This window comes from Protopterus annectens, chromosome 11.part0 (genome assembly GCF_019279795.1).
Source record: "Protopterus annectens isolate FY-2018-M chromosome 11.part0, PAN1.0, whole genome shotgun sequence".
NCBI lineage: Eukaryota > Metazoa > Chordata > Ceratodontiformes > Protopteridae > Protopterus > Protopterus annectens.
Window position 1 is genome coordinate 1,538,040,376 of NC_056745.1, and position 13,556 is coordinate 1,538,053,931.

Below are 13,556 nucleotides of genomic sequence, written 5' to 3' on the forward strand. Positions count from 1 at the left end.
GCAACCAGGGATGTTAGCATGTCCAATAGATGTTGTGTATCCCCCATAGAGAGGTCAGTTAAGACCTGGTCTGTAGATATGGATGGTATGGGACAGGCTGTAGGACTGTCATGTGGCACATTTGGTGGGGACAGGGGAGTGAAGTTGGTGCATAACCTGTGGGACAACAGGTTAGCTATGACTACAGACCTATTATATATGGTAGCATTAAGTACGAGTTCACTGACAATCTGGGCCTGTCCTCTGAGGTTACACAGGTTACTTCACTATGTGTTGTGGTTCTGCTATGTGGGGGAGGCTAATTTTGTCACATACTGTTTCTACACAATGTCACAACAACACTATATTGTTGTTTTAGCTGAGGAGGTTTTACCTCAATTTTAGCAGGGCACCCTCACCCCAACTGACATACAGCAATCTCCACCTCTTATTGTACAATATGCTAATGTCAGTAGTCTGCCATGTAGGTTTGCTGTGCCATGTGGAGCTCATGTTCCTCCTGTCAGGTACAGCTGAGTCTATGCAGTTATACTGGCCTTACATAATGTATCGGTGTAGAACTCTGCATACTTGCTTGTACCATCTGAGAGGGGAATTTGCTGTCATGCTATATAAACCATTCCATAGGAGGTAATAAATTGCTTTGTTGAAGTATATTTCTGTGTTTTCTGTAAGGGGGTAGGTCTGATAGTTTCAATGAAACTGTTCTGTGGTCAGAACTTACCAGGGAGGACCTGACAGTGGGGGGCTTCAGTGGTCACCCATATTGGTAAACACATGAAACACTACATTGGCAACCCTTGTGGGGATGTCACACCACTGGTCCAGGGAATTGTAGTTAAGGATGCGGACTAACCTTTGGACAAGTGAGCTTCAGCACAACTAAGCAACACAGTTGGTAGTTACTTAATGCCACCCCAAATCATTGAGTATAATGCCCCATTTGGATGTATCTAACTAGACACATGCTACAGCTGGAAAGACCACAAAAGTACCTTATGAAGAGGATCCTAAGCCTTAAACACATGTCCTACATGGACAGACTCAAAAAACTCCAGCTATTCTCTGTCTCATATGGTCTACTAAGAGGCGATCTCTTTGTGACTTACAAAGCCATTTCTGACCCAGCTGTGTTAGAAATGCTACATCTAAATAAATCCAAATCCCTCCATGCCACACACTCCAGAGTCCTCAGCCTCATTACCACAATCAACAGAACATGCTGGAGGGACAGGTTCATAATCTAGAGACTGCCCATGCTCTGGAATAGACTTCCCATACATGTCAAGCAGAGCACCTCACTGACCCTCTTCAAGAGAAATCTTGATGAGTGGATGGGAAATAGAAAGTTCACCCTGGGGATCAATACAGTGGCTCCACTTGATAGATGGACTGGGAACTAACGTCAGGTGGCACGATTCCATGGCACTTCTGTGGGCTAAGCTTGTAAAGGCTCCAGGACCATTAGCCTAGTACACACCTATGAACTTATGAACCTATGAACAATGGTGTACTGATATATCCTGACAGACACAACTACATTCAAATAAGCACAATGGGTGTGTGGATTGATGAGTTGCTCCTGTAGTTGACAATGGCTTGATTAGGTGCCCTTCCAGCAATGAATAGCACCTATTAATAATAGGTTTGAGTTTGTGTTTTACCTCAGGTGTTTGTCCAGTGAGACGGTGGCACCCACACTATTATTGTACTGTGCTCTTCAGAGGTAGTATTTTTCTGTGGTTTATGTTGTTTGGGAATGTGTCTGGTAAACAGATGCACACATGCAGGTGTGTGTGATATGAGTGTGGATGCTGCAGTAGGTGAGCTGTGCATGTTGCCAAAATGCTCATTGTTATATGTTTGAGACATTATGAAATTAAGGATTGAAATACAGTCACATCTGTCACATGTTGTCTTTGTGTGGCATAGGAGTAGAGGGGGTGGGGACACTTTCCACATCTCAGCAACAGTCATTAATAGTGCCATCAGCAATACAGTCATGCTTGTGTGTACATCACAGCACGCCATTGTTAGGCAGTGTCATGACAGATGGTGAAATGTCACATGCCACCTTTATGATGGTCCCCTAATGTAACACAGCACCTGACAGTGAACTATATAATGCTTTGGATTAACCATAATCTTTCCATTAGGCTTGGCCCCAATACCATACCTAAAAATGTGACACTGTGCAAGTCCTGAAAAGTTAGGGTCATGCTGCCACATCCTTGGGGTTGACAGCCTGAAACCCAGTGTTTTGTAGGCATGCCATGCAGTGAAGATGTGGATGGCTGTGCATGCACAGAGGACTTGTCCAACTTTGGTGACATTATGTTAGCCTTTAAAGTGTACAATGTCTGTCAAGCAGCCAGACAGCAAACCAGCCATTGTGTGACATGATGTGAGAACAAAGACATGTGTTTGGAGTACATAACTGTACCGTATGACATACCTAGGCTATATGGCAGGTGGACACACTTTGGCTAAAGATGGCCAGTCCTTTGCAGAAGGCCTCATAGCCATATCATGCAGATATCCACCATTAATCTGTTGAAGGCAGGATGAATGAAGTGCTGTGCAGTTGTCATCTAAGCTGGATCCCCTCCACTGTGCTCCTTGTTTCACCAAGCCTAGACATCTATGTCACTGGACATTGCACATTATATCGTGACACTGCAGCTGTTCTCCTAATCACCATCTGGTCAGTTCCATAGTGACACACCACCAATTCTGGTATAGAAGGCATAATACATGCAAAAGCCAAATGATTGGTCAGGTTGCTAATCAAGGCATCTACCTGGAGAAGGGAATGTAAAGCCTACAGTGCCTTTCATGATGTGGAACAACTATGTGGATGAACAAACAAGCTTTGTCCTGCTTCTCATCATGAGCTTCATTGTAACATTTTGCGTGTGATGACAGAAAAAGTATCAAAGCATGGTATCCCATGAGAGAGTGGTGGTGGTGAGACCAGCACTAATAGTAGCCAGGCATGAGCAATTCAGGGGGCTCCCCTGCTTTCTCCATTCTTCACAAGGTAATTGTGTCCTTACAGTACACACCGCTTGAGTACTGTACCTGTGTAAAACCTCCAACCTTACCTTCACAGAGTATACATATTACACTTCCCTCCATTGTTTGTCTGTGCTCTGTACAGACACCTTGGATGACTCTTTTCTTGGAACTCGATGGAAGTAACTGCAATACCTAGTTGTACAGAGGACAACTAGCATGCAGTGCAATGCAGTTTCCCCAGATCTCTCAGTCGTCTGATATGTAAAGCCATGAAAGGAGTTAGCATGGATATGATCAGTAACAATGTTGTACACCTATTGGCACTGGACCAGACACTGTTTGTTTTGCTCAAGGGCAGATCATGCATACCTACTCTAACCAGTGGACCTCATTGAGTGTTACATTATGCAATGGATGACAGGAATATGAGTCACTCCACTTACCATAGCCTGACAAGGTGTTTGGCAATATTAGGCCAGCAGGCCTTGCTGAAAACTGTGTAGAATATTTCCAGAGTGATATGTCAGCTGGTGGATAGTTAAGTGTCTGATAGTGATAATCTGGGAAGATAGCATTGGGTAGACCTACAGTACAATGATGCCAGTCACCAGTGGACTTCCCTCAGACATCATTAATGGAGTAGCCCTTGATGCCATTCCCTTCTCTGCAGTCACAGCCACTGTCAGTGACCTCTGACTGACTACATCAGCCGGTGATTGCATATTAGGAGCTGTCACTGAATCTCAAACAGAACCAACAGTTATCCAGGATGACATGAGACACACATTCAGTTGTTGTCAGAGCTGACACATAGTAAATGCCAATGACTGCACAATACTAGCCTTCTGGAAGCCATCCACCCCTGGAAAATATAGTAGTGTCTGCACACTGCACACAGTTGAGCCATTACCCATGGACTTATGGACACAGTGAGTAATGTAGCCTTTGACTGTCACTGGTTGGGAAAATGTGGAGATCCATTCAATTTTGTACAACCTATACAGAAAGGTATGGCATGTAAATCCCAGACTGTCACTGTTATACTGTAATTTGGCACTCATCACACCCAACATTGAGTGCAATGGCACCTTTGCTATGTCACTACACATGCATATCTGACAACTGTAACAGCCACAGAGGTTCCATGGTAAACCAATACACATTGTAGATATCATGTCTGATGCAGTCCATGTCAAAACTGTACATGTGTAGTTTGTCTCCTACATGCTTTGGAGGGGATGTGTATGGCTGCTATACAGGTAGGTATCAGATCCTATTGTGTATCTCCTGCTTATCCAAGACAGTACTAACACTGTATTACCTGTTCTACACACCTACAATATCACTGTGGTACAAATAGTACATGCTAGAGAGACAGATATGTAACACAGACACTACACCTAATATGTAACAGGCTCCTCATGCATGTGAAGCACGTCTGCTGTAATGCACATCAAGTGCAAGTGACACAATGGGATGCAGAACAAGACAATCATAACTGATATAGGACAAATGTCTGTAATGGTCACTGGAAATGCATACATTGGTCATCTCCATTACCACAGCTTGTAGATGTGTTAGTCCAGAAACCCTGGTGATGCTTATCAAGGGTATCAGACCTTTTCATAGATTAGGGATGCATAAGTAGGATGAGTGATGCCATTCTCCTTATTAGCCTGTAATACACATATGAACCTGGGAAGCCATGCACCTATAGTTCTGTAACTTGCTGGATACATATTTCTTCTGTGCTGACATTCCATCCTGTGCTACGATGTCTATGGGTTTATTGCCACTGTGTATCCATAGGTGTCTCCTACAGACTCCTGAAGCTGAGCCATAAACAGATCAGTGACACACCTTTCATTGTGTAAGTGTACAGCCATTACAACATCATACAACATAAGGTACACAAAATTATGATGCTTACTCATTACAAATGCCAGCATACAGTATCTGTCAATTGCCAGTACAAGTGGCATGGCAAAGTAACACTGCATTACACAATTACATATTCATTTATATAGTTACCCTGTGCATCAGTCACATAGCTTCATTTCCCTGCATTGATGATGAGGGTGACAGGGATGTAACACAGGTATCACCACTTGCAGAGGGTGTTGTGTAGGGGTGCAGGAGGCCTAGACTTACCCAAAAGGTTGACAGCATGAGTCTAGAAGGGAAGCAGGCAAGCTGGATCATTGAAATGTTCTGTGTGTGTAGGTGACCTGAATTTGACAGTGGTGTCCGAGTGTGTGTGTGAATACAGTCAAGCTCAGTGCTAGCCCTACATGTGTGTATGTTGGACAGCTTTGAACTGCGCATGGTACAACTGACAGTTAACCATCTCCCCCCCCGAACATGGGAACTGGCTCTGTCAGGAGTTGCACTGGCACCTCCATGCTCAAGGTCAGAAGCGGTGCTAGTATCTGGTGGTGACTGCTGCCTGCTCGGATTGTGTCCTCCATGGGAATGCCCAGGAAAAGGAGCCCATTGCCTATCATGTCTTGGTGTGGGCAGCACACTCCCCTCTGGAGCGCTATATGTATTGCCACTATGGGAGTGTGATTGGGCACAGCCACATGGACTCTCAGCAGATGGAGTTTCTGACCTACGTCCACAAGTCCAACACACAACTCCAGCCAGACCATCCATCGCATCAATGTGCATTCCAAGACAGATATTCGGCGATCTGTCTCAGACCACCTTCTTTCCACTGTATCAGTGAACCAATCCAGGGTATCACCAATGCGGTGGAGGCAGTCATGGATGTCAGACTGTGCTGCATCCATAACCCTTAGCATTCATATGGAGTTCCTTTTGAAACATGCCTGTGCCTCCATAATGGCTCAAGACATACACAGAGTGACCCGTGATGAGACACCTGCAACAGGTGGTAGAAGGACAGCAGGCATCCTATGATCACCCCTATCAATCACCTGTGTGGAACCTCACCAGCTCTCTGGCTATGGCCATTGTCTACACTCACTAGAGCCATAGTTGCCACATTTTTCTGTTCAATGCTTCCACCGTCTGACTGTTCAATATCTGTGGCCTCTGGGGACTGGGTGTGTGTAGGCATACTGACTGTGTGCAGTGATAATAAGGGCAGAAGAAAGATGTAAACGTCTGGGATAGATTCAGCCCCTGAAACTACCACCTGTGCCTCACTTTGGCCACTGTCATCATCAGAGTTTGAAGAGACACTGACATTGGGTTGTGTTGGGGACAGAAACCAACCCCCCAGTCATCTGTGTTAAGAAAAGGAAAAGCAGTACATTAATACCTGCACTATTATCTTCTGCAGTACTATGCTGCAATATAGGTAAAGCTGTATACACTGTTGTCACAATTACAGACCTGTTTAACCCCCACCCTCATATAGTAGGACATGAGGACATTACTTCTCTCACAAACATCTGTAGTTACTTGTAAATAAAAGCTCTTTAAAGAGAAATCTCATCAGCAACAATGAGATACATTACTGACATTTGTGAAAATTGTACAGTTGACATATATGGCAATCTGTAATGTCCTGATAGTACTGTCACATCTATCAGTGGTCACAACTACAAGGCACCTGTGAAGTTGGCAATCATGCCAACAATACAGCAATCCAGCCAGCAGGTCTGGGATAACACTTTATGGAATACATTGCAGTAAATCTACATCTGTAACAAAACAGTGTTGCGCTTACCAGGAGCAGGACTACAGCTTTGTCAGATTCCTAAGGGACCTGTGAAAAGTTGAAGGAGAGGTAATGTAAACACCACAGCATGTTGCAATATAACAGCCTAATAAGTCCATATATCTCAAATTTACAGTAGAAACTTTGTTAATAGTCATGCTGGTCAAAATCTGAGCATGCTATTCAATCTGCAGTTAAACTCCACCCAAAGAACAATCACCAAACACCCATGTAAAAGTATGTACACCTTGACACACTGAATGCTACAGTATTTCAATGCTGATCAAACTAAGCCAACCTGGGTGCTCCTCTGGCATGGAAACTATGGCACCCACATCCACAATATCTGGTTTGATGGATGCCTGGGAGCTGTAGTGTGTTCCTAGTTTTCCTAGGAATTCCCCAGTGGCTGAGAGTGGTTGTTCTGCTGCAAGCCCTCCACCAGTGACACCACGATCCATGACCACATCTACTGGTCTTCTGCATGCAGCATTAATCATATCTGTGGCAACCTGCTCATATGTCCTACTCTGGTGACCTATAGCTTTCACATCACAGACAAGGTCAGCCCACAATGCTGCCTGCTGTTCCCTGTTTTGCCTCTCCCTGGACAGTAGGAGTTCATGGAGTTGATGGCACCTTCCAGGATGATATAATTCTCAGCATCCATAAAAGGGGCACAGCATCTGGCATAAATGTTTCCTGGAAGATAACAAAATGGGAACACATGACAGGATCATGTATGTGGAAGTACACTATGTAGAGATACAACAAGTACAGAATGGCTGGCAGTATTCACTGCTTGATCACACATATCATATTCCATAGTGTGCAAACATATTAAGTATGTGGATACAACAAAGATACTAGCTATAGTCAGCTATTCCCATTTGTACCATTACATATACTGCTGTATGATCACACACTCAACACAGGAGTCCATTGCAGTGTGTCCCCCATGGGCAACCCCCCTAATAATATTAAAATTACTATAAAGGGACATTCTCATGAGACCAATGTGCCACATTGACCAAAACAAATTCCACCTTTGATGTACTGTATGCCCTCTGTAGGTATAACAAATTTGGAGATCAATGGCATGTCATCATTAAATGTCTAAGAAGGGCTTAATGCTGTAATCCCCATTCCCCCATTCCCCTAAGTATATTCACATATATGCATCATGTTGTAAACAAAAAGGTTACATACATGATGGAGTACAATACTCCTCTGTTGATATGTGAAGATATATAAAGTTTTTGGCAATGCATTTACTGTCTGAAGAAAGGCTCATACATATTGGTTCCCCTAGCTGACTGTTTGCCTTTTTTAACATGGTTCTCATTACCAGAAGATTGGCTCTTAACCATTCTGTGTTTCTGAAATTTTAATTTCAGCCAAAATAGCTGATTTGCAGTATAATCAGCCGACATGCAACCACGGAACAAGATATAAGGCCTTCATGTAGAGTAGAAGCCCTTTCTGGTATGTTGTGCTGGACATTACTGGGGTCAAGATACTATGTCATCATAGAGGGTATGTCTGTAGCAGCTACTTTTACATGCAGATGTGTGTGCTACAGGCTGCATCTGATGCTGCAGGCAATAGGCATAGACAGAGAGTGTGAACACTTTGGAGGACAGCAAGTGTAAGAGTAACTGTGGGAGCTGTGGCAGCCTTGTTATAGAGGCAAAGCCAGATTGAGGGCACCCATTCTACTGTAAATTAAGGCATGTGTTTAAGGTACGTATGTTAGGCAATGGTATCACTAACAGAGTACTAGGCAACATGTTTATTGTGTCCTTCTGCAACATAGGGGTGGATATACTATTATGTCAACCATTTGCTAGCCATTTGGAACATGTGTGCTGGTAGTCCTTGTTACTAGCAAGACCTCCATATGTATATGTCAGTTATGCAGTTGTGGTAATCTGTAATATCATTATGAAATTATTGTGTGGTACTCTCTGATATTAGTGGGCCTCATTTGCATTACCTAAGTTAAAATCCTCTGTGAATGCATATTAATGCACGATTGATACTTTATGCACTTATGGTATTGCTATAGGGATATGTCAAGTGTGTTCCTATCTGCAGGCCTGTGACTTTCATCAGTGAAAAGCAGACATTTCATTTGAAATGCATTGTGTGGATAAAGAGTGCACGACTCAGTCATTCATTGATGGCTTCACAGTAATGTAATTTAAATGCTGCACACCACTGGATTTGAACCCAGGACTATGTGTGACAAAACATACTGTTTGCAAAGCATTTCACAGACTAAGCTACTAACTCACTTTTAGAGAATGTGCATTTGTGAAGGTGTAAGTGCACACATACAGTCTGTGACATACTTCTATTACATCTATTATTATGTGCCTGACTTAATAGGGATGCATTTCTCCACCAGACTCCCAGCTGAACATATATTTTTCCATTAATGTTTTACCAGGTGTACTTGTACATGTTCCTGAGAAAAGGGCCCATTTATCTGCTATTAGAGACCTCAGTTACATCCATTAGTCTTTGTCTGGTTTTCTAGTTGTGTACTCCTGTACCAGACTCCAAATTAAGCTCCCAGTTTTTCCATTAGTTCAGCAAGTTTGCACAATGCAGCATGATGCATAGCTCTGCTTTAACATGCTTAATTATGATAACTTGCAATTACTATGTTTTGCTTAAACCACCTGTTTTAACTAACAGCTTTGTGGCATGGCAGATTAATGCAGTGGTCTGCAGATGCAATGATCTTAGGTTCAAAATAGGAAACAAGTGTTTATTTTGTACGTGTTTATTATCATTTAAACACATATCAATATATAGCTCTATTTAGCTAAGATTAGTGATGCTGGGTGATGCAGTGTGTCACACAGCATCGTGTAAAAAAATCTTTAAAGGAAAGAAAAATGGGGAGATAGGACAGTGGTGAAATGGGATGCTAGCAGGGGAAAAACATAGTGAAAGGCAGATAGGTATGTGCAGTAAGAGTGTAGGAATGAACGACAGCTATCCATTTCTTGCACAGCAACAACTGTGCACTTTGACAGAATTTGTAGATGAATTTGGACTGTCACCCCCAGAGATATGGGTGAGGACATCATAACTGTGTTGTCAAGCGAATTGCACCAAATTTTGTGTGTCCAGTGGACACGTGAAATGGAGTGCTATGTATGGGACAATTTTTTTTTTTTTTTTTTTATGGGACAGGTGCCCATTCCTATTTTTAAGGTGAGAGTGGAATGCTGGAGAAGAGGCATAGGTATGTGTAGGGGAGGTAAGTTGGGAATGTGAACCTTTTGCAGACAGGCAAGACAGACAAGACAGCAAACAGAGGTAGTGTGTGACACAAATGAGGGGTGAACACCTTGGATGAGGACAGTGTTGTGGAATCCCAGTCTCAGATATCTCCACAAGGTAGCAGCATGACTCAAGTCTCCACCCATGGGACTGTCGGCACAGCACCTTCACTGCCCCTGGGTGGCAGTAGTGGAGGTTGGGCTCTGGGTAGAGGGTGCCACACCAAGGTGGTTAGCATGCCCTCCATCCAGCAGAGGTGGCATCTAAATACATGGAATATAATCCTGCGCACCAATCCTGGCAGTTCATCATGGGTGACAACACCCCCTCTACCACAACTCCCAGAGGAGGTCAGAGCCCTGTCCTGTGCTATGTGACACCACAGATGTAGTGCAAGGGCAACAAAGAGGACACCACCAGGCTGGGTTCCAGATGTGCTGGGCCCCCTTGCCACAGCCAGAGGAGCCAAGGTAGGTGGACACCTGGAACTGGCCTACCTTGTCGCTCTGTAGTAAATTAGTTATAACAATAGGTTAAGGCTAGTAATAATCAAATCAATGTCAGTATAACATACTGAAACATATTATTGATTAATCCAAATGTATATTAATGTATATTATGTGGAACACAACAGTAAATAACATAGTATGTTAACAGCAAACCAGAATAAAATAACCCATAATGTTAACAAAACAGAATATATTAATATTAAATTATAATAATAAACTACATTAATAAATTAAAAAAAGATAAGGGATGGAGAGAAAGAGAAAAGCATACCTTTAGTGAAGTCACAGAGGAAATTAATACACAGACTGCTAATATATACTTCTACAGGTGTACAGTGTCTGTTGTGAGTACTGTAACTTACATTCTTCTATAGAGGATGTAGCACATACATGACTCTCAAGCTGTTAGCATGGGACAGTATGGGCCAAGCACTAACAAATGCAGGTACATAACTACACCGAACTGTTTCACATAATGTGCACATATATAACTACCGAGGTGTTCTGTAAACGGATTTGTAAATACTTTGCATTCCATGTAATCATTTATCTGCTAATCACGGACCAAACAAATTGGGCAGTTGTCATTTCATTATGAAAAATCATGATACTTGATAGGTATATTTGTATACATTAAGTAGACTAGACAGCCATCATGTCTTAGTTGGCAGGCATGGGAGTAGAACCCAAAAGCTGTGACTGTAGGGGACATTTCACATTATGTAACAATTGACTGCAGTGGCATTAGAACAGACATGGAATGAATACAGCCCTACTGCACTTATTTCAACACATTCTTATGAAACCACAATCCTACTTTACACTTTATTGTTATTGCTCCTTAAAATCTGTGAAGTATACACATGATATCTGCCCAGAACATGGGCTACCTTACCAATATACTTTGTTCCTGGAGTGGAAGGAATAGAGAGTGTTTTTGACACAAATTGGCCTACAGACAGCCCTGAACCATACTGTGGGCTGTGCAATACATTTATCAGGCAATTACATTTGTATTCTTTATTTATTTTAGCTTTACCGTTGACTGCAGTGACATTAGAACACACAGGCAGTGAATATGGTCCTACTGCACTTATTGCAACACATTAGTTATCAAGCCACAATACTGCTTTACACCTTATTGCTTATTGTTATTGGTATTGTTTATTGCATTACAGTTATCAGAAAATATCCGTACTTACCACACTCACAGTGCATCCTGGCCATGCACCTAGCATGAGACTGGATGTTGCAAGCCCGTTCAGCTGCAGCTGTTGGAAGAGAAGCACACCATTATGCATACACGTTTTGCACAGATTTAACTTGTATTTTAGTAAAGTAGTGGGAAACATATGTACATATCTGTGGGGCATGCCTAGCCCTAGCCTCTTGGACCCAGGTGTTCAAGGATCCCCTCTTCCTTTTCTTCAGGTAATCTTAGTGGTGACAACAAAGCTCACCTGTGCAGGGGATTCCAGTAGCACTGGTAAGATCCCTGGGTAACAAATTCCAGGCTTCAGCTTTACATTCTGAGCCCTGGCAATCACCTTGCAACAGCCGGGTTTTGTAGTTGCAGACCAAGAGTTAAATGGACACTCTAGACTTCTGCACACCCCGCCTCTGAACCCAAAAGTGTACTCCCTCATTAACACTTCCAGGCATATTGACTGGTTAATAAGACTCCAATGAATGCTGCAGAATTCCCATATATTGCCCTTAATATAGGCTGTTTTACCACCCTTACACTTCATACTGCAACATTAAAAAAAGCGCTGGGTTGCTTAGCATTGTGCAAACCCATATTTTAATGAAGCTTTGCAATGTGCAAACAGGAGTAGCCATTAACCATGTTTAAGCAGTGCTTAGTACCGTGCAGTATTTTCAAATGTAACATATTTGTTTTTACATTAAACTGCCCTTTGGGTCACCTTACACATTTCCACAGCAATAAATGTAAAAAGGTATGATTGCTGGGGACTAGAATCCTGGACCTACAACACTGTAGGCTGTGACTCCACCTATTCAGCTACATTGATAGTAAGAAAACCTGTATACCTTCACATATGCTACTAAGCTGTTAGTGTTGCTAAGCATCATGCTGCACCTCACAAAAGGCTGTTCATAATATAAAATAAAAACACATAGACAAAAACACATAATTAGTTACATCTGGTTTCTATTTACAGATGCATGGCAGATGTCACCTGTGCACGTGTAAACACAGCTTGGCACTGCTGCACTCTATGCCACACCATGCAAATGGGCATTAAAAGAAGGCAAAATAAATAGTTAATTACATCTGGTTTCTATTTTTAGATGTCTGGCAGGTGTCAGCTGTGTATGTGTAAGTGCAGCTCAGCACTGCTGTGCTCCATGTCATGCCATGCAAACAGGCATTAAAAAAAAATACAAAAATAAAACAAAACATATTAAAATTCACACATATTTCTACACTAGCAAGGTACATTACAGGGATTCTTCTCCGGTATATAACATCTGTCCAGGAATTCCCTGGACAATCCACAACCACAGGACACTACATTAATGCCTACATGGATTCCCTGTTACTGTGATTTCCCTAGGCAACACTCCATGATTAATATGCATGATGTCCTGCCAAGGGAGAACTGTGGCCATGTACACCAGTACATTCCCTGGAGCCTACATAGATTTTATTGAACCCTGGGGTAAAGGTTTTCACAGTTGTGTGTTCATAACACTGAGATGTACACATGGTCAAAATTATCATGTAGTCTTTACTGAATTCCCTCTGCTAATCTTTTTTCTTATAAACTGGAGCAAACTGCTTGCTACAAATGTAACAACCAGTTGTTACAGTAGTTTACACCCTGTACAGATCTCTACAATGCTCAGGTTTTATTTAAAAAAAAATAATATTTTTTTTTTGTGTTTTAAAACTGTACCAAACTGCTTGCTACAATGTAGCAAGCAGTTGCTTCAGTTTAGACTACACAGGAAGTGCTATAGCACTCAGGTTAGACCACAAATGCAATATAAGTTGGTATGCATTAAAGAGCAATCAG